At 35.7% G+C, this 24532-nt stretch overlaps 2 long non-coding RNA genes across 2 annotated transcripts in view; one reads left to right on the plus strand and one right to left on the minus strand.

The window, feature by feature from the left end:
• The window catches only part of LOC148125121 (uncharacterized), a 482037-nt gene that overhangs the window by 166668 nt on the left and 290837 nt on the right, over positions 1 to 24532 (plus strand). The window lies entirely within an intron of this gene.
• The window catches only part of LOC148125122 (uncharacterized), a 35775-nt gene continuing 14189 nt past the window's right edge, over positions 2947 to 24532 (minus strand). The window contains exons 2-4 of the long non-coding RNA XR_015744486.1: positions 4979 to 5052; positions 3912 to 3977; positions 2947 to 3477 (exon numbers count right to left, since the gene is read on the minus strand). This is a non-coding gene — a long non-coding RNA (uncharacterized LOC148125122). The remainder of the gene's footprint in view (positions 3478 to 3911; positions 3978 to 4978; positions 5053 to 24532) is intronic.

The following is a 24532-nucleotide window of genomic DNA, read 5'->3' on the forward strand; positions in this document are numbered from 1 at the left end:
ATTCCAAACTGATGGAGATCTCTTCCTATTTCAATTGGTAGTTTAAAATCTTTTTAAAACAATCTTTGTGGTGTATATTTCTTTTGAAAGCTAATTTTTTTAAAAGCCAATGTTTAAGCCCCTGTACTTCCCGTTAATAATTGTTTGCATGGTAATTTCAGTTGTACAATTTACGTTTTAGTGAAAGCCATTTTTCTTTTGCAGAACAGCTTAGTAGCAAAAGACAATAATACTTCTATTTGACAATTAGCTATTATGCAACCTATTCACAGCATAATAAAATATACACATTACACAAAAAAATGTTCAAAAATATTTGTCTTGTTTTAAAAGCTAGAAGCATTTATTACTAATACTTTTAACAAGATTCAATAAATCATTTATATGCCAATAAAATATTTAAAATATCATGTAATAGTTGTTGTGAAGATTTTATTTACTGTTTGATATCTGATATTAACACCTTAGTAAGCTATTCATGTTAAAAATGTCATCAAACAGTAAATATCAACATAAATGTTAAGCTACTAACAATAATTTGTTTTAATTTCATTGTAATATATAGATTGACACATGTAATAACAGAAAAAAGTAGTATATGAACAATGTTCTATTGTATTTGTTGGAAGAAATATCCATCTAGTTCAGTTCCAAGTAGGGAGAAAGACATTGGAAACATGGAGGCTGATTGGAAAAATGGTTTATTGATGACAGGACCACATGGGTTTAAGGCTGCTGACCACATGGAGTGGAGAGTGAGGGTTTTTTAATACCTTCTCTTGGGCTTTGCCCTTGAGCTTCCTGTTCCTGTGGCAAGAGATGTATTCTATTGGTTGCTGTCAGACTCTCATGGGGCTATGCATGGGTCATAGCTGATTTTGTAGGTTATCTGAGTTAAGCTTGGTTGAAGCTTGGGCTGATGCAATGAAGGGGCTTGTTGTGCAGTTCCTATTGTGGCTGAATGGCTTTTTCCTGAAGCATAATCCCATCAACCTGGAGCTGAAGGTCTTTTGTTTAGTAGATAGGCTGGCCCAGTTTTTCTTAATGGGAACCAAATATCTGCTGGGGGCAGGAAGCTGAAAATCTGCTGGGAGCAGGGAGTTTCTCACTCTCTTAAGATATCAATTTCTCTTTTAGGCAAAAGATAATATTCTGCCTTTTTAAAATATTTCTCAAAATATTTCATTCTTCTAGGAGAGGTGACTTCTCTCATATTGACCTATTGTCATTGCTATTTACTATATCTTTAATTTATAAATACTTTTGACATAATAATGGGATTACAAATAGTTGCTACTAAAAATAATTTGAGTTCTTTTGAACTCCAGCTGGGGCAACAACATCTTTTAATGCTGCCATTGTTTTCCTTAGTTGCCAGAGTTTGGTTAGTCAGATTTTTCTTATGTTTGTCAGATCTGTAGCTCTGAACTGTTAAAACTCCCATTAAGCTAGTTTATTGACAAAAAAATATTTGTAACAGCTCTGAAGAAAGCCATAGTGATTTTTAGAGTTTTATTGGTTTTCCTGTTCTTAAAAAATTATTCATCAGTCTTAATTTCAGGCAAAGCAAGCATTAATTGTGTTCTAGTTTATTCCTCCATTATTGCTTCCAATATGAGTGGGGGTTAAATCATTTTTATTGTCTCATTGATGATTAATGACAAAAGGAAAATGGAATAGTGAAATTCTATTGATTTAGGACTATTGCAAAAATGCTTGATCAAATGGGTCATGTCATTCTACACTAATTCTAAACCAATTTTTATGTATTTGTTTATACTTGGCTTTTATTTAAGATGTATTTTCACATAATATCATTGATGTAGTTTCAAGGTAAACTCTGAGAAGCCAAATATAATGAAAAAAGGATCCAGGAGTGTTACTACTTTTAAGCTGTCTTCATCAATGAAAAATTAAAGTATGTGTGAATTTTGAATTTTTCTCCCCCCCAAATTGATCCCAACTCTTCTGTTTCAGGGAAATTCAGGAAAATTTAATACCAATAATATGAACTGGTTTGGAGTATGGCTCAACTGAATATACTTTCTTAAAATGTATAAACCACTGAAGATGCATAGTTTGGAAAATGCATTTTAAATCTGATCTATCCAAGATGGCGCTGACAACGGCTGCCTCGGTGAAATGCTCTCTAATGGTTTCTTGTATACTGAGAGTATTTGCACCAAGACAAATTCCTGGTGGGTCCAGCCACACTTGGCCAATAAAGAATTCTATTCTATTCTATTCTATTCTAAATTTATTTGTACAGCTAGTTCTCAAGTTACAACAGTTCATTTAGTGACTATTCAAAATTACAACAGCACTGAAAAAAGTGATTTATGACTTTTTTCACATGACCATTGCAGCATCCCCATAGTCACTTGATCTAAATTCAGATGCTTACAAATGACTCATATTTATGACAGTTGAAGTTACCTGGGGTCATGTGATCATCTTTCTCAATCTTCTGACAAGCAACATCAATGTGGAAGCCAGATTCACTTAACAACTGTGTGACTAAATTAAATGCAGTGATTCATTTAACAACTGTGGTGAGAAAGATCATAAAATAGGGCAAAACTCACTTCATAAACATTTCACTTAGCAAGGTAAATTTTGGGGCTTAATTATAGTCATAAATCAAAAGTACTTATATCAACCAAAGATCTCAATTCCATAATGAGAAAACCAAGAAAATAAAATTAAATTTGAAACAGATTAATTTAAAAAATGGCAGTGAAGTTTCAAATGATCATATGAGATGTTACCTATAGTTGCACCTAATGAGTGGTCACAGCTTTTGGAAGCAATCAGTGGCAGAATAAAACTGTTCTATCCTCACTACATGTTGGTCTGTGTGCAGCTCAACATGCAGGTAAACCCACCAATTGCCCAATAAAACAGACCATTTGGGCAGATCTGGATGCTTTATTGAAGGAACAGGATATGATGAAACTGGGGAAAATAGGAATACATACAATGAGAACCAAATACAAGATAGGCGGTATTGAATTACTGCTGAACATAATTAATAAATACAAGTAATTTAAATCTCACAAGCGATGCTCTGTGTGTGGGATGTGGGTTTGTCCTTGGATGACCCTGTGCTACAGATTAAGATGGTTTCTTCTTTGTGCTTTTGCCTTCTCTGAATGCTAAAGGAAATGGAGTCTGGCTTCCCAGCATGCACTTGTTTTGAGAGTGCAGGCTGATGGGTAAAGAAGGTTGGGTCAACTTCAAACAATATACTTGGTATTTGTCTCTCCGTTCACGAGATGAGGCTAGAGAGCAACAACAGTATATAAAAGTTACATGCTGGGGCATGACAGAAGCAAAATCAGTGACATTTGAGCCAGGATTGATATCTAGTCTCATTGAGTTATCTTGGTCCTGAGCACTTTTTCTATAAATGACTATATGAGAATTTCTTTGCATTTCAGTCACAGAAATAGGTTTTCTTCTTCCTCTTGCCATTTCCTGAAAATATATTGCAAATTAGAAATTTGGTAGCCTTCTTTCAATATTTTTACCATAAACATAGTGATACACAATCAATGTGTAATCAAATGAAGATGATCTGCTTCGTTCATCAGAAAACAAAGCACCACAAAGTATGCCTATCTAAATAACAAAAGAGTTGACTGGGACATATCCTTTCTCTCTTTGGTAAGAGTTTGCTTCATATTAGGGGCCACTATCAATAGAACACATCAACAGAAGATTTGAGAATGCAAAATAAACATCATATAACTATGGAAACCAATACTACTCATTTTTTATTCTTGTAATAATGAAGTGATTGGTTTGAGTTACAACTTATTGATTAGCAAGACCTTTTGCATGCCTACTCCTCTAGTTCTTATAATGTGAGAAAAGGGGATGCCTGTTCATTTTATACACCCATCCATTACCTGCATAATGAAGTATTCCTGCTGCTCAGAGGTTGTTTCTCCCAATCTATTTCCTGACAATCAGTTCTAAAGATATATAACAGATTATTATCCCAAAGTGAATGACCTTTTCATACACACACACACACACATACACACACACAAAATAAATAAGAAAGATCAAATCTTGAGGACCCCCATAGTGAACTGCTTGAGGTTCTGTCAGCCATTCTGTTACAGAACTGAGTTTCCCCAACCACTATTGACTGCATATAATCACTTAGGAAGGAAAGGAACCATGAAAAAATAGGGCTCAAGTGTCATAGGAAATGCAGAAAGATATTGTAGTTGACATTACTGATGTCCACTGAAAAGTCCAAATGGTCAGGAGTGATAGCTTTACTCAATTCAATTTCTGCCAAGACATTAGTTGAGAACAACTAATGCAGTTTCAGTCAAATCTAAATAAGGACTGCCATGTATCCAAGTAATCTTCAGATCTCTTTAAACATCCATCTACAAAAAAGGAAGTTTGGAGATCAAATGTTTGTTTGATAAGTTGTTCATTATCAAGGCATCTAAGGCTCACTTCTTTGGCAGCTGGGAAGCCAATGCCTCTTTCAAGGCAGCTAGATCTTGTTCAGAATTGTTGGTCACTTCCTGTGTCCAAGCTCCAATTTCCTTTCTAGCTGTCTTAATTAGGTAGGTGAACAAGGGACCCACTTACACCCAGCAGAGATAAACCACAAAGAACTACTGACTACTTCTTCCACATTTACAGATTCAAAAACTTCCTAGGTAACATTGCAAGACATTACTTCTGTCATCTTACTGGATATTATCTACCTGACTCCCAACATGGAACCATGTTAGGTATTTTATTTATAACTGTCAAACAATTACAGCTTACACTAAATGGAATGTTAGTCCTGGCTTTCCAAAGAGTTTGGACAATCTAAATACTATAGTAGGAAAGTAACATTTTGCAGATACAAAAAGGTCAAAAAACAACTCTGCCTTGCTTTCTTATTGTTACAGAGAGGACTCGCGTTTGAATGTATATTGTACTTGTGTCCTGTTGTACTTACTTTTGCTGACATTGCTGCAGGCATCTCTTTGCTTATTTGATGTCCCATAGGTCCTCTGAAAACTAAACAGCCATCTGGAATAAGCAAGCAATGATAACAGCTTAGGAACAAACTTAGTTATTGACCTGATCATATTCTAGAACTTAATAAGGCATTCAACGGAACTGTCCAACAGATCTCTGGGGAGAAAACTATCTGGATCTATCAAGTGCTATTATAATTGCTCCCCTCTCCCTGCAGAGATTAGTGGTTTTATTTAACCCCATCATTGATGAAAAAGTGATCTAAACTGTGCAAGGGACTGATATAAAAGTTCTTTCTTACTAGAGAATGCCTGATCTTTTTTGAATAAAGGACAAGTCTAATGTGTAGTCTTTATTGAAAAAGATCAAACATTCTCTCATTTTGGAGGAGTCTGAGCTGTCAAGCCCAGCAACACATTTACAGAAGCTCCACTCAGTTTTATTATTTTATTATATAATTAGCTTTTTAGTACTTTTACTGGACTTATTTAACTAACTTCATTTGCATGAAACAATAGTGAAGATAAATATCTAATTTATCAGTGAAGTGAAGATAAATATCTGAATCCAGATAATGGATTTTGCCTGGAACTCATAGTTATGGGGAAAAGTGTCAGAGTGCACACAGTGTGACTAGGTGAGACAACCCAGGAGCAAATACAGCACACAGGTTTGTATTTACATATAGTGGTCTTATCCCTACAAAAGCATATATACACATGAGTGCTGTGATACAGACCTTGAACAGCAATCAGTTATCAGCTACATATGCTCCATATCACATATGGAGAGAGAGATACTTCATCACATGGTCTCTTATACTACAGCCTCTTAAAGTGGTAGCAGTCAACTGACCCTGCTGACTCATTGCTACCATTGCATCATCATTGTAACCCTACAATATTACAGCATTACACCCTTACAGAAGCAGGTCAGCTGTTAAATCATCATTACCCTGACAAAAAGAAAGTAAACACCATGGTGCTTGGCTGGGACATTTTCCTCTTTTGAACTCTGCAAAACAGCCAAAAATTGAGGAGTGCTTCACACAAAAGAGAACTGTAAGTAAAACAAATTCTCTCCCCAGTTCTAACAACTTTGAAGCTCTAGAATGGGACCTCCAAACAGAGCTGGCCAAACAACAACTATTAGACCTTTCCTCATTTCTTGGTGGAAGAGCAAACAGTGCCTCCTCACAGTGCAAACTGTTATCTCAATATTTTAGTAGCTTATGGCTATAAAACATGATTTGGAAACATTGAAAAGATATGTCGCTTTTTTTTTTTCAAAAGCAGACCTTCTACTCCCACAAAAGCCTTTGTAACAGACACAGTCAAATCTCCCACTCTGAGCAAGAGTACTAATAAGGAGCAAAGAGCTAAAGAAATACTAAATAACTTGTTAAAAAGTCACAGATCTCTAAAAATAACTATCTTCTGATAAAGCAAAGAGAGGGGAACTTACAAATATTAAAGACTCATTGGAAGCCAGCAAATATCCTCCACCAAATTAAATTGTTCATTGCAAACACAACAGATTGCTCTCAGAATTTGTATGAACAGACTTAATATTGGACACTGTAATACCAGGAGACCAATCCTATCTTCCTTGGGTCAGCTTCTTTACTGCCAAGCTGGGCAGATTGATCTGTGTGCTGTCAAATGACTCCCAGTTGCCCCAAATTGGAAGTGGATACTCCTGTCCTTTAAGCAGTCTACCACCCCTTTGATGTTATTCAAAATGAGAGCATATCTAGCTTCCTTTAAAGTTTTTCCTAACAGAGTCTTTTGTGATGAAAAGGTTAAACCTTTAATAGCTAACATGCTAACTCCCAATGCTGCTGCTTCTTCACTCCCAACCTTGAGAAACCAAGAGTGTGGGAGTCAGTCAGCCTTATTTCATAAAGATGTTCTCATCACAGAAACTGGCCTTATTAATCTTTTTGGCTCTTGCCACAAAAAAAAATAAAACAAGATATTGTTTAAACTAGAATACCTTGTTGGTCGCAATTGCCACAGCTGACCCATTTATTTATTTATTTATTTGATTATTTGATTTGTCAATCACTTACAAGATAATAGGTATAAGTATATACATAGTTATGAATACATGAAATGGCTACATATAAGAAAAATAAACAATAGGACAGGGATGGTAGGCATGCTGGTGCGCTTATGCACGCCTCCTACAGACCTCTTAGGAAAGGATGAGGTCAACAGTAGACAGTTTAAGGTTAAAGTTTTTGGGGTTTGGGGAAGAAACCACAGAGTCAGGTAGAGTATTCCAGACACTGACCATTGTATTTCCTACAATCAAGTTTGGTGCGGTTGACCTTGAGTTTGTATCTATTGTGTGCTCTTGTTATGGTTGAAGCTGAAGTATTCATTGACAGGTAAGTCATTGCAATGATTTTATATACCATACTTAGATCAGACAGAAGACGGTGTAATTCAAGGTTTTCTTGGTCTAGAATTTCAAGTCTGGTGCCATAAGGTATTCTACAATGAGTAGAGGAGTAGAGAACTCTTCTTGTGAAATATTTCTGGACTTTCTCAACTGTGCTAATATCAGATACATAATGTGGGTTCCAGAAGATGAGCTGTATTCGAATATTGGTCTAGCAAATGTTTTGTATGCTCTAGTTAGTAGTGTGATATTACCAGAGAAAAAGCTATGTAGGATTAGATTAACAACTCTTAATGCCTTTTTGACTATGTAGTTACAGTGGGTTCTAGCACTTTGATCATTAGAGATGAGTATTCCAGGGTCCTTTACAGAGCTTGGATCATCAACAAGGTCTTGACTATTCAGCTTGTATTTTATTTTCTGATTTTTTTTTTGCCAATATGTAAGACAGAGCATTTATTTGTTGAGATTTGAAGTTGCCATTTGTTTGACCATTCTGATACATAGTCAAGATCTTTTTGAAGGGTAGCAGTATTGTCTGGTATTGAACAGCTTTACATCATCAGCGAAGAGAATGCAGTTGCTCTTAATATGATCACAGAGGTCATTTAGGTAGAGTATGAAGAGAGTTGGTCCTAGAACACTTCCTTGGGGGACACCACTATTGACAGGTACAGAATTTGATAGGACACTCCCAATTTTGACCATTTGTTGTCTGTTTGACAGTAATGCTTCTATCCAGTTATGCAGTTGTCCAGAGATACCATAAGATTTTAGTTTTAGGAGTAGTTTGTCATGTACCACTGAATCAAAGGCTTTACAGAAGTCTATGTAGATTGCGTCTATTGTTTTGCCCTGATCGAGTTGTGTAGTCCATATGTTTTTGCAGTGTAAGAGTTGCAGATTACAGGATAGTTTTTTTCTGAAACAAAATTGTTTATTAGAAAGTAGGTTGTTCGTCTCTAAGTGGAGGATAATGGATTGGTTAATAATTGATTCCATGACTTTACAGGTGACGCAGCATAAGGAGATTGGTCTGTAAAGCTTATTGAGCCTCTCACTTTCCCCTCAGTAAAAAATGGATTATCTATTATCTAAAATGGCCCTATCAAAAATAGAAGTCTAAATCCTCTTGGGCCAGTAGAGGATCCTGCAGTTGAGGAAGAGTCATTACTTTCATCAGGATTCTCCATGGAGACTCCAGCAACAACTCATGGGATGGGCAGGGGATCCTTGTCAACCTCAATGACACAGAGCCAGATGTAGCATGATTTAACATCTCTTTTCCCAACACCTCTGCAGATCCCCCTCACAAGGCAAGCATTGTTAAATGGTGTCAATATCATCCACTCAGAAGAAAAGGTCCAAGAGTTGATGCAGGTTATATATGAATCAAGTCATTCCTTAGAGGAGACCATAATAGTTGCTGATAAGCTCCCAGACCAATATAATGACCTCACAGCTTCTTCTTTCTAAACCATATATACTTATGGGACTCAAATGACTATCATCTTTCCCTTCTAATTTGGAATATTGCTGTCTGGTCAGTTCCATGAAACAATCAACTTTTTTTTTTTTATTATGCTTTACAATTTGATGTTGATTCCTAGAGGAAAACCAGGTCTCCTCAGAGGTGGAGTTAGTTGGCTACTGGGTTAACTCTATCCCAGCTGCCCTGATCAAGGTAGATAGGAGATCTAAAAGTGCTCCTAGATAACAGAGCTCTCCAAAATTTAATGTGTCTCATTGCCTCTTTTACAGCCATGGGTCCTGACTACCTTACTCTCATCCAAACAGGTGGAGATTTTGCTTTTAGATATTTATATTCCCCCTCTTAACAAGAGCAATCTGGTCAACAATATTTGGGAGTGCATATAAAATTTTCTCTCTAGTTGTTTATACAAATACTTATAGGCAGAGGTTTCCATCCTCCCAAAATAGCACAATGCAAAATAAGATACTTCTTTTTTTAAAATTTTTTTATTGGTTTTGTAAGACGAACATAGATAAACAAAACATAAAAACATCAAGCCATCTTCCATATATATACATACAGTGTGCTGGTTGGTTTACAAATTGTTTTGTGTTCCATTTTGTAGTCTTCAATTATAATTACATTGTATATATTCTCATATTTTCAATCAAGTATTAAATACATTAATATTATTGTTAATCAATCATTTGACTATATTTTTATTCATTCATGTTTTATGAAATAATCATATTTTACTTAAATTGTTTTATGACAGTTCATATTATCATCTCACATCTATCCTACAATCATTTTGTAGATATAATAAGAAAAGAATACATCTTTATATATTTATTATTTTCTAAGAATCTACATATTTCATTACCATGTTTTATTGTCTAACTATTGATAGAATAGATCCCAAATTTTATAAAATTGTTTATCATCTTGTTCTCTGATTTCAAATGTCAATCTACTCATTTCAGCACATTCCAATATTTTCTTAATGATTTCCTCCTGTGATGGTATTTTCTCATTTTTCCAGTTTTTAGCAAATACAATCCTAGCCACTGTTAATACATTTACATTTACCTGATTATAATACAATCAGGTATTTCAATTCTTTACCATATAGTTCAGGTAAAATTCCCAATAAAAACATCTCTGGTTTCAAGTCTATATGTTTTTTTGTCATTTTTTCCAACCACATGTGGATTTTAGTCCAGTATTTTTTAGCATCCGCACAAGTCGACCACATATGGTAATATGAGCCTGGTGTCTGATGACATTTCCAACATTTTTCAGATTTGTCCTTGAACATTCTTGCTATTCTTGTCAGGGGAAAATGCCACCTGTAAAACATCTTATACAAATTTTCTTTATATGCTGTTGACATTGTCATTTTATAATTTTGAGACCAAATTTTTGCCATTTCTCTAGATCAATCCCAGATCCAAAATTCTTCCCCCAAGCAATCATTGTTTCTTTAACTTGTTCTTCTTCTAGTTTAATTTCTAATAAATATCCATACAATTTTTTAATCACCTTTTCATCAGTACCTGTCAAAATCTTATCTAAATCAGTTTATCATAGAAACCTTCTGTTTTAGAGTCTTTATCATACCTTGAATGTATTTGCACATATGAAAACCAATTCATCTTTATACCTTGTTCCTCTAATTTTTGTATATATTTAAGTTCACCCTTTTCATTCAATATTTCACCATATCTAACTGTTTGTTCCTTTTTATATATTATAGGATAAGAAAATGCTTCAATAGTCGATAGCCAGACTGGAATCTTCAAATAACATTGTCTTTTAGTCTTCTCCCAGTTTAACCACAGAGACTCCCGTATATAATGTCTTCTAAAATACCCCTGTGATTTAGTTCCTTTAAATCATAAAAAAGCATGCCACCCCCACAACAGATCATGTCCTTCTAATGTCAACAATCTAGTATTTCTTAATGTTATCCATTCCTTAACCCACATCAGATTTGTAGCTTGGTAATACAACTCCCAATTAGGCAAACCAAATCCTCCTCTTATACTATCATCTTGCAAAAGTTTTAACTTTATTCTTGCTTTCTTATCTTGCCATATACATTTCAAAACAATTTTATTTAAATCTTCAAAGTAAACTTTTCCGAGCCTAATTGGAACAAATATAAAATTCTGGGTAATATATTCATCTTGATTGTTGATATTCTCCCTATTAATGACAGTAGTAAATTTTCCCATTTCGCCAAATCTAATGCTATCTGCTGCTTAAGTTTGATATAATTATTCTCTTTTAGTGTACTGAATCTTGCTGTCAAATGTATACCCAAGTACTTGATCTTATTCGTGACCTGAATTTTCAATAGATCTGCCAGTTCTTCCTTTTGTCTTGATAGCATATTCTTTGTCAAAATCTTTGTCTTATCTTTATTTATTTTCAAACCAGCCACCTTTCCATATGCCTTTATCTTTTCTATCAATTTTGATGCTGTTTCTAGTGGGTCTTCTAAAATGAAAACCAGATCATCTGCAAATGCTTGCAACTTAAATTCTTCCTTTTTATTTTTCATCCCTTTTAAATCCTTTTCTTCTCTAATATTTCTGTTTAGCACTTCCAAGGTTAACACAAACAACAGAGGTGATAGTGGGCACCCTTGTCTTGTTCCTTTTCTTATATCAATAGAGTCTGTCAGTTCTCCCTCTATCATTACTTTTGCTGTTTGCTTATGATATATATCTTCTATTGCTTGAATAAATTTTTTAGCAAAGCCCATCTGTTCCAGGTGTAATAACATGAATCGCCAATTCACATTATCAAATGCCTTCTGTGCATCTAGAAATATCACAGCCATTTGTTTTTCAGGATGTGCCTCATAGTATTCCAAAGTATCCAAGATTACTCTCATATTGTCTTTAATTTGTCTCTTTGGCAGAAATCCATTTTGATCAGGATGGATAAAATTGTTTAGGTATTTTTTAAGTCTTTCTGCCAATATTGAAGCAAAAATTTTATAATCTGTGTTTAGTAAGGAAATAGGTCTATAGTTCTTGATTTGTAATGGATCGGCCTCCTCTTTTGGGACAAGTGTAATATAAGCTTCTGATCATGATTTAGGTATCTTCTTCTTTAATATAAGTTCATTCATAACTTCTAGCAATGAAAGGTTCAACGATTCTTGTAGTGTTTTATAAAATTCTGTCGGAAGTCCATCTGGGCCTGGTGCCGTTCCATTATTTTGTTTCTTTAGTGCTTCAGTTAACTCCATCATCGTTATATTGCTTTCTAACATTGTTTCAATCTCTTTAGGTATCTGGGGTAAATTATCATTCTGTAAATACTGTTTAACTCTTTCCTCATCAATATTCTCTTGTGTGTATAGTTTCCCATAATAGTCTCAAATGATTTCCTTCTTCTCTTTACTACCATAGCAAACTTGGCCTTGGTCATCTATTAATTGCAATATTTTCCTTGATTTTTTTCTCCTTTTTCAGTTTATATGCTAACCATCTATCTGGTTTATTTGCATCTTCAAAGTAGTTCTGTTTAGCACCTCTGATTTTCTGTGCTAATTCTTTTTCTATTTGACCCATTTTATGTTTAATTATATCCATTTTTAACTTAAAGTCCTTTTTCTGTGGCATTTTCTGTAGCTCTTTTTCAAGTCCTTTACACTCATCCTCTAATGCCTTTTCATGGTATTTCTTTTTCTTGTACAGTCTATTATCAAGCCTCTGGCATATGCCTTCATTGTATCCCATACGTTCTGGATTGATGTATCTTCTTTTTTGTTTTCTCTAAAGAAGAAAGCCAGTTCTTTCTCCATCCACTGTGTGAAGTCTTTTTCCTTTAATATAGTATTATTTAACATCCAACTAGATCTTTTTCTTTGTCCTTTCCATTTAATTGTCATTGGATTGTGATCTGCCCAAGGACTTATTTCAATATTTATTTCTTGAATATTAGCTAACAATTCTGTTGACATCCATATCATATCTATTCTGGACCATGATAAATGTCTATTTGAGTAGAAGGTGTATTGTTTAGTTTTAGCATTTCTTTCTCTCCATGTATCTTTTAAGTTTATTTCATCTACCATTTTAAAAAAAGATTTAGGGAGAGTCTTTCTGTTTTGCTTTGTTGTTTTCTGTGCTGTATAGTCCAGTTTATTATCTACAATTCCATTAAAATCTCCCATCATAACTATATTAGCATAGTCCAGTTCAATTATTTTCATATGTAATTTTTTAATAAAATTCTTCTTGATTGTCATTCGGGGCATAGATTGCAATCAGGAGTGTTTTCATATTATTGTCCATTATTTCCAACATTAGTATTCTTCCATCGTCATCAGTATAGATCAATTTCGCTGGGATAATATCTTTAATATATAAAACTACTCCTCTTTTCTGGCATTGTGTCAAAGAAGTAAATATTTTCCCTAATTTTGGCTGTATCAACAATTGTTCATGTTGTTTTTTGATATGTACTTCTTGTAGGCAGATTATATCAAATTTTAATTTCTATAATTTATGGAAAGTTTTCCTTCTTTTAACAGCTGAATTAAGTCCATTTATATTAATTCTAGTCAGATTTTTCTCTTCCATGGTTATATTTTGTAGTTAGGTTTAGCAGCTCTCATAGATCTTGGTTCACGTTGTTCTTTGGCTTCTACCTTACCACCTACTGCACCTTCTTTTTCAGTCGCCATTTGGCAGTCCTCTTTGAATTCAATTAGTGAGATTTCTTTTTCGGCCTCTTCCTCTTTCCCTCCAAAAAATTCTGTGTAAAATGATTCAGCTTTCTCAATTGAGTCAATTCTATGTCTCTGTTCTTGCCATGTGAACATTAAATTTTCTGGAATCAGCCATCTATAATTCACCTCTTTTTTAAGTAGCATTTTGGTCAGAAATCGGTATTCTCTTCTCATCTCTCTCACTCTTCTGGGTACTTGTTTCAGAACCACAATCTCCTTGTCTTTATATTTCAATGTTTTCTCTCTTGCCACTTGCAACATTTGCGTTTTAATGGCTTTCTTTGTAAATCCGATGTGAACTTCTCTTGGTAAGCTATTTCTCTTTGCATATATTGTGAAGACTCGATAAACCTCATCTATTCCATCCATCATCTTATCTTTAGTTATTTCCAAAGCTTCAGCCAAAATTTCTATCATTATCTCAGCTAGGTTTTGTCCCTTTACTTCCTCTATGTTTTGGAATCTGAGATAAAATTCAAAATATAAAATCATGTGTAGAAAATCCAGCAATGAGAAAATAAAAATAAAAATATTACTTTGACATTCCTGTTTAAAATCTCTGCTTAATCACTTTTGTCAAAACTTTTATAGATTCTTTCTTTTCCTTAGGGTGTCCTTTCAAATCTTAAAATAGAGAAAAAGTTCTCACCAAACCGGCACGCTTTCTCTTTCCGTTCTCTTTCGTTTCAGAGCTGTCCCAACTTCAGCAGCTTTAATGGCTGCCTCTTTGCCGCTGGCAAAAAGAGCTTCTCCTGGATCTACCAGGGACTTTGCTGTATCCCTGGGATCGAGAGGATGCGCTCTTTACATTCACCATCTCTTCAGGACGGTTTAGATCCAATTGGACAGTCCAGGAGCAAAGATATCGGCAGCGAACTCAGACCTCCAAGATCGCATGCCATATCGTTGTGACACCAGCTCCGCCCTCCCAAAATACAGATACTTCTGTATGCTGACAATGCTGCTATTATTTCACAAACCCATATTGGACTCAAGAGACCTATTTCAGCAACATTAAAATACTGTAGATAAAATAATTTGATCCTCAATTTTGATAAATGAAAAATCCTATTTTTTGCTCAATGAACTATTCAATACTCTTGGAGAGTAGAATCCAGAAAGAGGTCAATACATTCAAGTACCTTTAGATGTTTTCCATACCAAATGTATTCGGAAGGCACATCTGGACCACACAATGCAATCAGCCCTTATATTCTCAAATGCTATTAAAAACTTTTTTTACATAGGCAGAGGACAATTAGTCCTGCAGCCTTGAAGCTCTCTGAATCTAAAACAAATTCTCTACAGGGCACAAACAAGATCTTTTTTTTTTTGAAGAAAGAATCTTTAGAAACCATACAAAGAAAATTCCTGCAATCCATTTTATTATCTATTGGACTTAGAAGGGCATGAATTAAGATTTGGTTGGCACGGTTACCTATGGTATGATAAAGTTAAAGTAAATGTTGACTTCAACAATTATTTTGTCAGACATGCTATTTTGAAAGTTTGGAATAAATAGTAAACACAGTTTTCCATGAAGGTGCCTCTTTGGTTTTCCTCACAGGAGGTTTTTCTTTTTGGAAAAGAAATGGTGACAAGGCGAAAGTGATGGCCTTATGGTACAATAATAATTTTTAACCTAGGAGACCCTACCCTCAAATCTAAGGAGGAGTTAGAATCAGAAGGTCTTTTTGTCATTGTTTTCATACTTACAACTGAAAGATAGAGTTAAACTAGATAAAAAGAATCATGAATTTAACTTTGTTAAAAAAGAATTAGATACTTTATTGTGTGTGATAGTGATGAACATATTATTGTTAAAGTCTATAAAGTGTTATTGAATTTAAATCTGAAATATGAACAAGTAAAACATTATATGATTCAGTGGGCAAGAAATTTTGGATACAATGTAATGCTTGAACAATGGGAAAATATGTGAAATAAAGGTTTAAAGTTTACATTAAGCTATAATTTAAAAGAAAAAATTTATAAGATGATGTATTATTGGTATTTAACACCAGATAAATTGTCAAGAATGTATAAAGGTACCTCAAAGGAATGTTGAAAATGTAAAGGAAAGGGACTTTTTATCATTTATGGTGGACTAATAAAGCAAAGAAATATTGGAGTAGGATTCATATCTGAATACAAAAAATTCTTAAAGTGAATTTAGAACAAAAAACAGAGACTTTTTGGGGGGGAGGTTAATGGAACAAGACTTAGGGGGGAAATTCAGAATGCTGATGGAAGAAAGACTATATGCATAGAAATGGAAAGTCACTTCCACCCACAATGGATGGATGGCTGCAAAAACTTATGGAGTTAGCAGAGATGGCTAAATTAACTGCTCTGATTAAAGAAAAAAAAAACACAAACACTGCTACTTCGACTTGGAAACCACTTCTAGATTTTGTGCTTTAGGTGGAAAAAGATGAAATATTGACTTTGAGTTTTACCGATTAGATAGATTTGTTATTTTAAAAAGGCTAGTTTCTATTAGTTGAGGGTTGAGGGTTGATGGTTGATCTTAATGCCTTATTTAATTGCACCAAAGGAGTCAAAGTCAATGCCCCCACTTCTTTCTGTCCCTCTCCCCCCCACTCTTCCTTTCCACCACTATTCACTTCCCTATTTCCTTTCCTAATTTCCCTAATATTTGCTTTTGTTTTCTCTTTGTATGTTATGTTATAAACTAATAAAAACTACATAATATAGAAAATTGAGACAGGAATGCCTCAAATTCAGGTAAAGGCCGGGAAGATGATGATAATTTACTGGTTGAAAATTCAACTCTTCCCAGAGGGCTTGAACCCCCTAGTCTTATTAGACAATTTTTCCTCTCTCCAGAAACAGGTGATAGAGTATAAGTTGGCCTTCTATGGACTTTCCCCACTGTTTTTAATATCCCTAGGCTACAATAAAGCCAAGCAACTGGCTATGAAAAGAATAAGAGACATGGAGTTCTAGCTGAAACGTAACAGGATATCTCTCCACAACAGAAATCGAATTAAATGGGATATGTGGGAATCAGCAAGGTATCTGAAAGACCCGACTTTTCCTAAGAGCAGAACAGCATTTTTTAGAGCCAGACTTAATATCCTCCCCTCAGCACTCCTGAAGATCAGGTATGATAAAACCCCAATAGCTGAGCAAATATGAACAAATATGTGGCAATAAAAAGTTGAAGATATCTCACATGTCCTATTGCACTTTAGGGACATTAGATTAATGTACTGTATTAGAGATATTTCTAGGAGCTCAGGTAATTTCTACATAAATTCCTTCTCTCCCCATCTCCTTCAGGGTTCAAATCTATCCACCACTTGAGAAGTAATAAAATTTGGTGGTACTGCAATGATAATGAGGAAAAAACACATAAAGAACTAAAGATCCATATTCATATTACAAGTTTACTATTCTCCAATAATTTCTAGAAAACATATTTATTTTAATGTTTAAATTTTGTGCTGGTCTGTGACCACAATAAAGATTGATTCTTTCCAATATGTGGTCAGCTATGAGGGTGGGATCAACAATGACCTAGCACAAGTCCATAGATATCATGATGACCATGAATTTCCAAGCTGAGTTAGACTCTGGTCCTGGGAAATAAAGGTTAAAATTACATCACAGTGCAACATTCTGAGGGAGTCCATTGTCTACCCCAACCATAATCGATCCATAATCACCCCACACCATCCAACTTAGGAATAGGTATTGCTATCATCTATGAGAATAGTACAATAGCAACAGCGTCTGAATGTATCTCTGCCCCAGCTTTACAAATAGGGACCCAAATGTGACTATCTGCAGAATAGGGCTCCTTGCAACATCCAGGGTCAGAGTCTCCTGGTATACAATTCCCTCTTGCCATTCCACCTTCTTTTCTGAAGCTTTCAGCCTGAAGCAATTCACAAATATAGTTGGATAGGTTTCAATGAACAGACCCAACTCCTTGTCAAGCTAAATCTTGATAATGCACACTAGGTCTACACTCTCATCAGTGATCATGCACAAAGACTTGATTTATTTTAAAGAGACCTGACTATCAGGCTGAGCCTGGCTTGCCCAAGGGTTGCATGCTTGGCTTATGAGTTGAGTAAGTGTAGAACTAATCTATCTTGTCTGGTAATGTCTCTTTTCTATATCCTAAAATACTGCTACCACTATTTTCACTTCTTTTTCAACTGTCCGTAGCTTCCTAGCCCAAGCCACCAATGTTGCAATGTTGCAATAACATAGTAACCGAGATCCAAATATGGTTGTTTGACAAATCTTAATCAACCGTCCCACCATCCCTACTGTTTTCACCCTCTAATTTATCCAGCCACTAGCAGTATACACTTGATTCTTATGTGGTTGGAAGGGGCAACATTCCCTTCTCTAATCTCTTAATCTGGAGAATGATCACTCCTCTCCTGTTCCCCAAATCTCACACAAGGGGTCAATACTTTTCTTTCTTTGCATGAGACTTATTTTCTTTATTGTATTCTCTATTTAATTTTCCATTAAATCTACCAGGACATATGTTAGTACAGGTGGTCCTCGACTTCAACAACTGAGACCAGAATTTCCATCTCTAAGCGATGCAATCATAAAGTGAGAGTGGGAAAGAGGCACTCATTGGGAAAGGAATTCCAAAAATCAATCATAACCACCATTCAGTGCCACCATAACTACAAATGGATATCGAACAAATGGTTGTAAGTTAAGATCTACCTTTATCGGATGACACAATGGCCAGTCTTGCTTTGTATATCATCTTCTCCTAAATGGATCCTAGGTTTCAGGCAGATTTTAACTAGCAGTCTCAGTGGTTATTTCAGTGGTTCCCATGAGCCCTCTTAACAACAAGTGAGATATCAACTATCCCTTAAGTTCCAGCCTTTTGGTTCATCTGATTCCAAAGCCATAGTATTACCATTCCAGTTTACAACACACACCATCACTTTTTCAGCATAATATAACAACTATCTATCCGTTTAGCCATATTCCCAACTTCAACTCAAGCTTGCTTATTATGTCAAGCAATTAATTTCTTCTATTGTAAGTTCCTGTTACCTCTCAGCTGTTTGTTTTCTTCTTTTTCCATGCCATAATTTATAAATGCCACATCCTCTCTTGGGCAAACACCACAAAATACAAACAAACAAACACTGGTACTTGAACTACCCTATGAACAATGTATCAAGTGTCATTTTATGGATTTCCTATAAAAAAAATGAGAATCACCAAAAGTGTAATGAGGAACACTTTTTCTCTCACAATAAAATGAATAGCTCACAATAAAGCACTATATGGTAAGGAAGAATGAATAGAAATTAAATCTACCAAATATTATTGTTGTTAAAATGGAGGTATTTTTCTTTAGAGAACATTGGCCTTTTTTTGGATATTTTCTATTTTATTTTTTCAAATATACACCCATATTGTGTGAACAGAGTTGGTTCCTGGTATCATTCATATTAATCTAGTTCATCATAACAATATTAGTAAACTCTATCACATTTGTTGAATTTAAGTAACCCTCGTTATTTTGTTTAAGCATACATCAACTAAAAAGAAACACCTAATTCCTCATCTTTATGTCTATCTTCATCACTGCAGTATGTCTTTCTTGTTCAATCTAAACCTTTCTTTATATGTGTAAATAAAATTAATTCTATCATTCATATTGATCCAATTCATAATAATAATATTAGTAATCTCTATCACAATTATCAAATTTAAGTAAGTCTCATTATATTATTTGAAAAATACATTAAAAATGCCTAACATCTGTGAACTTCTAGTCTTTCTATTATTTTTATTCATTCTATAAAATTTTATATTCTAAGATTCCCCCTATCTAATTTTATTTCTGCTTCCTTTAGCTTACAATCAGGCTACTTAAATATTTAAATGGCATTTTTTATCCATCATCTCTTCTTCTCCTTAGTGCTTCATTTCTTATCCATTTTTTAATTCACCTCCCACACTTCTCATCTTTATCCCTATCTTCATCTGTGTCTTTCTCTAGACATTTCTCCCAATATAATGGTGCCAATTCTCCCAAATATCTGCCCATGTTCCAATCTCCTAATCAAAAGTATATTCCTGCCTCTCCAACTGTCAATTTATCTGTTTTATTTTCTGCAGTCTTTTCTTTTATCAGCTGATTTGTCAGTCCTATTTTTGCTCCAGTTCTTGGTTTATTTGTTGATGTGTCCAATCCATCTGTTCTTTCTGCTTCTCTTGCTTGCCATTTATCTGGTCTTCCTCTTTAGTTTAATTTACTTTGTTGTCATTACACCTTGTACAATGAAATCAAACACCATCTTCAGTGCACATCATGACCATGACCATGACAATAAACACAAACACACTCCTTCACCCTTCACACATTGAACCGGAAACCCCTGACACCATACCAACACTGCACTATACAGCAGAATTCAAAAGAGCTACTGCCCTGGGATAGAAGCTGTTTTTCAGCCTATTTGTCGTTGTTTTTATTATTCTGTACCATCTTCCAGATGGTAACAGTTCAAAAAAAGGATGAGATGGATCTTTGAGAATGTTTTGAACTTTCTTAAGGCAGCAGAAGTTATAAAGCTCTTCCAAAGAGGGGAGAGGGCAACCAATGATCTTCTAGGCAATGACATTAACCTCTGGAGTGCTTTCCTATCTGCCACTGTGCAATTGGCAAACCATACAGAGGTGCAGTATGTTAAAATGCTCTCCCTGGTACAGTGGTAGAAGGTCACCAGCAGTTTCTCATTCAGTTGTTGTTTTCTGAGAAGCCTCAGGTAGTATAATCTCTTCTGGGCCCTTTTGACCAGGGCTGCAATGTGGGCACCCCAGGTCAGGTCCTCTTTTAGGGTAACACCCAGAAACTTAAAACTGGCCACTTGCTCCATTCGGTCTCCACTGATAAGCAAGGGCTGATCTATTCCTTCTATAATCCACTATAAGCTCCTTGGTCTTATTGATGTTGAGGACCAAGTTATTGGCTCCACACCATGAAAGCAACCAGTCCACCTCATCTCGGGAGGCAGACTCATCCTCCTTGGATATAAGTCCCACCACTGTTGTATCATCTGCAAATTTAGCAATAGTATTACTAACGTGAGTGGGAATGCAGTCATGCACATAAAGAGTATAGAGTAAGGGACTCAACACACAACCCTGAGGTGTACCAGTGTTAAGAATAAGGGCTGAAGAGGTATGATTACCTAATCTGACCCTCTGTGAGCGACCAGACAGAAAATCCGTAATCCAAAAGCAGATTGAATTAGAAAGCCCAAGGTCCAGAATTTTAGACACTAGTCTACATGGAAGAATTGTGTTAAATGCAGAACTAAAATCCACAAAAAGCATCCTCACATAGCCCTCCTGCTGTTCTAGATGAGTCAGAGCAGTGTGAAGAGTGATGGCTATAGCATCCTCTGTAGATCTATTTTTTCTGTATGCAAGCTGGTGTTTATCAAATGTATGCAGAAGACCAGAAATGATGTGCCGGCAGACTAATTTCTCAAAGCACTTCATGATGATAGAAGTGAGTGCCACTGGTCTGTAATCATTGAGGTTATTGATAGAGAACTTCTTTGGCAGCGGAACAATAGTAGAAACCTTCAAACAAGATGTAATAGTGGACTGGGATAAAGACCGATTGAAGATCCTGGTAAAGACTGCAGCCAACTGATCAGCACAGTCTTTAAGCACTTGGCCAAAGATAACATCAGGACCGGCAGCCTTTCTAGGGTCCACAGACCTCAGAATGCTCCTCACTTCCTGTTTCTCCACAATGAGGTGGGGACTACAATTGGCTGGTAGTTTTGTTTTATCTGTCTCTGATGTCTCCACTTCAAAGCAAGCAAAGAAATGATTCAGTTCCTCTGCCAATGAAGCATCCCTCTCAGCAGGGATGACATTGGTCAGTTGATCGTAATTTGTTGAATTCCTCACTGCACCTGCCTCATGTTATTGCTATAAAAATTATCCTCAATCTTCCTCTTATAATCAGTCTTGGCCTTCCAAATACCTTTCTTCAGATTAGCTCTGGCAATACTGTATCTTGCTCCACCACCAGACCTAAAGGCCTTGGTCCTGTCACGCAAGAGGTGCTGGACTTCCTTGGTCATCCAGGGTTTCTGATTGGGATAGATCCTAATACGTTTATCCACAGTGATAGTACCTGTGCAGTGTTTGATAGAGCACAGAACAGTTGCAGTGTGCACCTCTAGGTCAGGGCAGTAAAAGATGTCCCAATTTGTGTTCTCAAAACAATCCTGAAATTGTTGGGAAGCATCTTCTGGCCAAGATTTCACTGTCTTTATTATAGGAAGAGCCCGTCTCCTAAGCGGGATGTAAGCTGGTGCTAAAAGCAGTGACATATGGTCTGATTGTCCCAAATGTGGTAATTGTATAACCTTATAGCCATGTTTGATGTTGGTATATACTTTGTCCAATATGTTTGCTCCTCTAGTAGCACATTTAACATGCTGATAGAATTTAGGGAGCACTTCTTTTAAATCAGCTTGATTAAAGTCCCCTGCTATGATATGCACAGCATCAGGATACTTATTGCCTTTTCTGATTAAAGTCCACTAAAAGTAGGCTTATTTTGAATTCTGCACAAATAGTAGTAATAATTGAAAGTATATTTTAATTTCACTTAGAAAAACTGCACTGGGGAAATGTACTTGTTAAAGAAAGATAGCAATATTAATTCATTTTTAAATAAGATTTGTGATGTAATTTATATTAACTTCTATAAAACTACAAAAAGATGAATGCAATGGTGTGATACGTTCATTCATACTGTAAAAATAAATGGTTCAGTTGATTCTATAGAAAAACTCACTGGACCAGAAAGTTGCCTGACTACCATGTGAAATAAGAGTCAGGATTTTTGCTGAATCACTTATTATTAATTGCAATTATGGAAGAGTCATTTTATCTGATCCCATGAGATTAGTTCTGTTAATGGTATCATCTGTGCCTATGAATCACACCTTATTTGCTAGAGATTTGGCAAGGTGCAGAAGTTATGAAGATGAACGGATTACTCTAGGCAAGCAAAGTATTCTCATGCCATGTATCTTCTGGATCAGAAGGACCTGCTAAGGTTTCTGAATAAGAAAAGTTCTACAAGATTTCAATAAATACTCTGAACAGTGAACTTTTTAATGCAGTTCTACATTTTGTTTTGCATCTTTGCATGGTACTAAAAATGGAACTGTTGTAGGTTCTTTTATGCTGAATGATAATAACCTGTCACAAAATCAAGCTTTTATTACAAACAAGCTTTATTGTATCATCATATATAAAATATCTTGGCTTCTCTGCTTGAACATGAAGTTCTTTACATCATCTCTCCCATTCACACTCCTCCACTACTCCTTGATTATTTATCTCTGTTAACACTTTGTAGATTTTTCAATTCTTTTACAGCTTACACTTGAATTTCTTTCACTATTTTTTCTCTCTTTCTCCTCCTATCCTCTTTTTCCCGAGTTACTTGTATTTCTGTCAGCTTCTTCTTTCATTCATTTGGGTCTGAGGTCAGCGGTTCTCAATAGACACAGTAATCACTTGTCTCCTCTTGATGCAATATCATTCCTCTCCCTCAACATTTATCCTTATCCCAATTATTGCTGTAGAAATTCTCCTTGACTGAAGGCACAAATCTCTTTTTCCAGCATTCTCCCTGCCCTGGGATTCCACAAAGTTGCTTTCTGGCTCTTCTGTTTCCTGGCATCATCAGTCTTAACAAAAGTTTTCAGAAAACCAAAGTCTACACCTTCTTTCCAGTTCTGATTAGTCAGTCAACTTTATCTACAATTTCTGATGATTTGGTCTGCAAATGTCCATTCCCTACTGCCTATTCATAGCCACAGTTTCAACAGCGATCTCTTTTTATCAACTATCCTTTGGAACAGAGGTGGGCTGCTACCAGTTCGCACTGGTTCTCCCGATTCGGTGTTAATTTTCTGAGCAGTTTGAAGAACAGGTTGTTGGAAGAAAACTTTTGTCACTTTACAGGGCTAATCCTGCAAGAGAGGTAGGAAGGAAACATTCTGGTATGACAGTATTTCCAGCCTAATCCTTATCTTAATTGCCCTGCTGCTTTAAGTGTTTTCAGAAATTGCCCTGGGTTAAGCTTGTTACATTGTAAGCCTTAATGGTTCTTGGCAGTACACCCAGGCTTTCTGTCTGTAGACTGAGCTTCTCTTGAGGTTTTTGTGGTACTTTTATTTCTGGGGCTTGGTTTTCTTAAAGATTGTTAAAGGGTTGTTTTAAGCTGCTTGGAGTATACTTACAACATGGCTGGAATAGCTATTTACAGAAGCTTTGGCATAGCCATAGAAGAAATGGCTGAGAGGCAGGATGCAAGGTTGACATTCTGATTTTTTTTTTACTGCTTTTTGGGGGGCATGTAACATTTCCTTAAATCTGGATGATTACCTAAGGATATCTTGTGAGGTGAGTGAGACAAGCTGGTATCTTTAAGTGGTGCAAAGGGAACTAATGATTGCTTCTACTGGGCGGGAAATTGTGTTTTGTCAGTTCACTGAGCACAGGAGTCTCTTGCCTATGGGGATTCTTCAGTCATTCAGGTCATGGTTGTCCCAAAGATGTATTTTTGTACAGGTAATCCTTGACTTACAACCATTAGTGACCATTCCGAGTTAAAATGGCACTGACAAAAGTGTCATGACCGTTTTTCACACATATGACCATTGCACCATCCCCACAGTCATGAGAGCATGGGTGAGGTGAAGCACCCCTCGATGTAAGTAACATCGAGTTGGTCATGCCAACTCAGTCACATGACCACCCAGCCATATTACCCAGACAGTCATTATGGCAGAGAACCAGTTTTTGAAAAATTTGAAGCCCACCACTGCTATGGA

The sequence above is a fragment of the Pseudonaja textilis genome, chromosome 8, assembly GCF_049901715.1.
Source record: "Pseudonaja textilis isolate UNSWEBS1 chromosome 8, rPseTex1.2, whole genome shotgun sequence".
Taxonomy (NCBI): domain Eukaryota; kingdom Metazoa; phylum Chordata; class Lepidosauria; order Squamata; family Elapidae; genus Pseudonaja; species Pseudonaja textilis.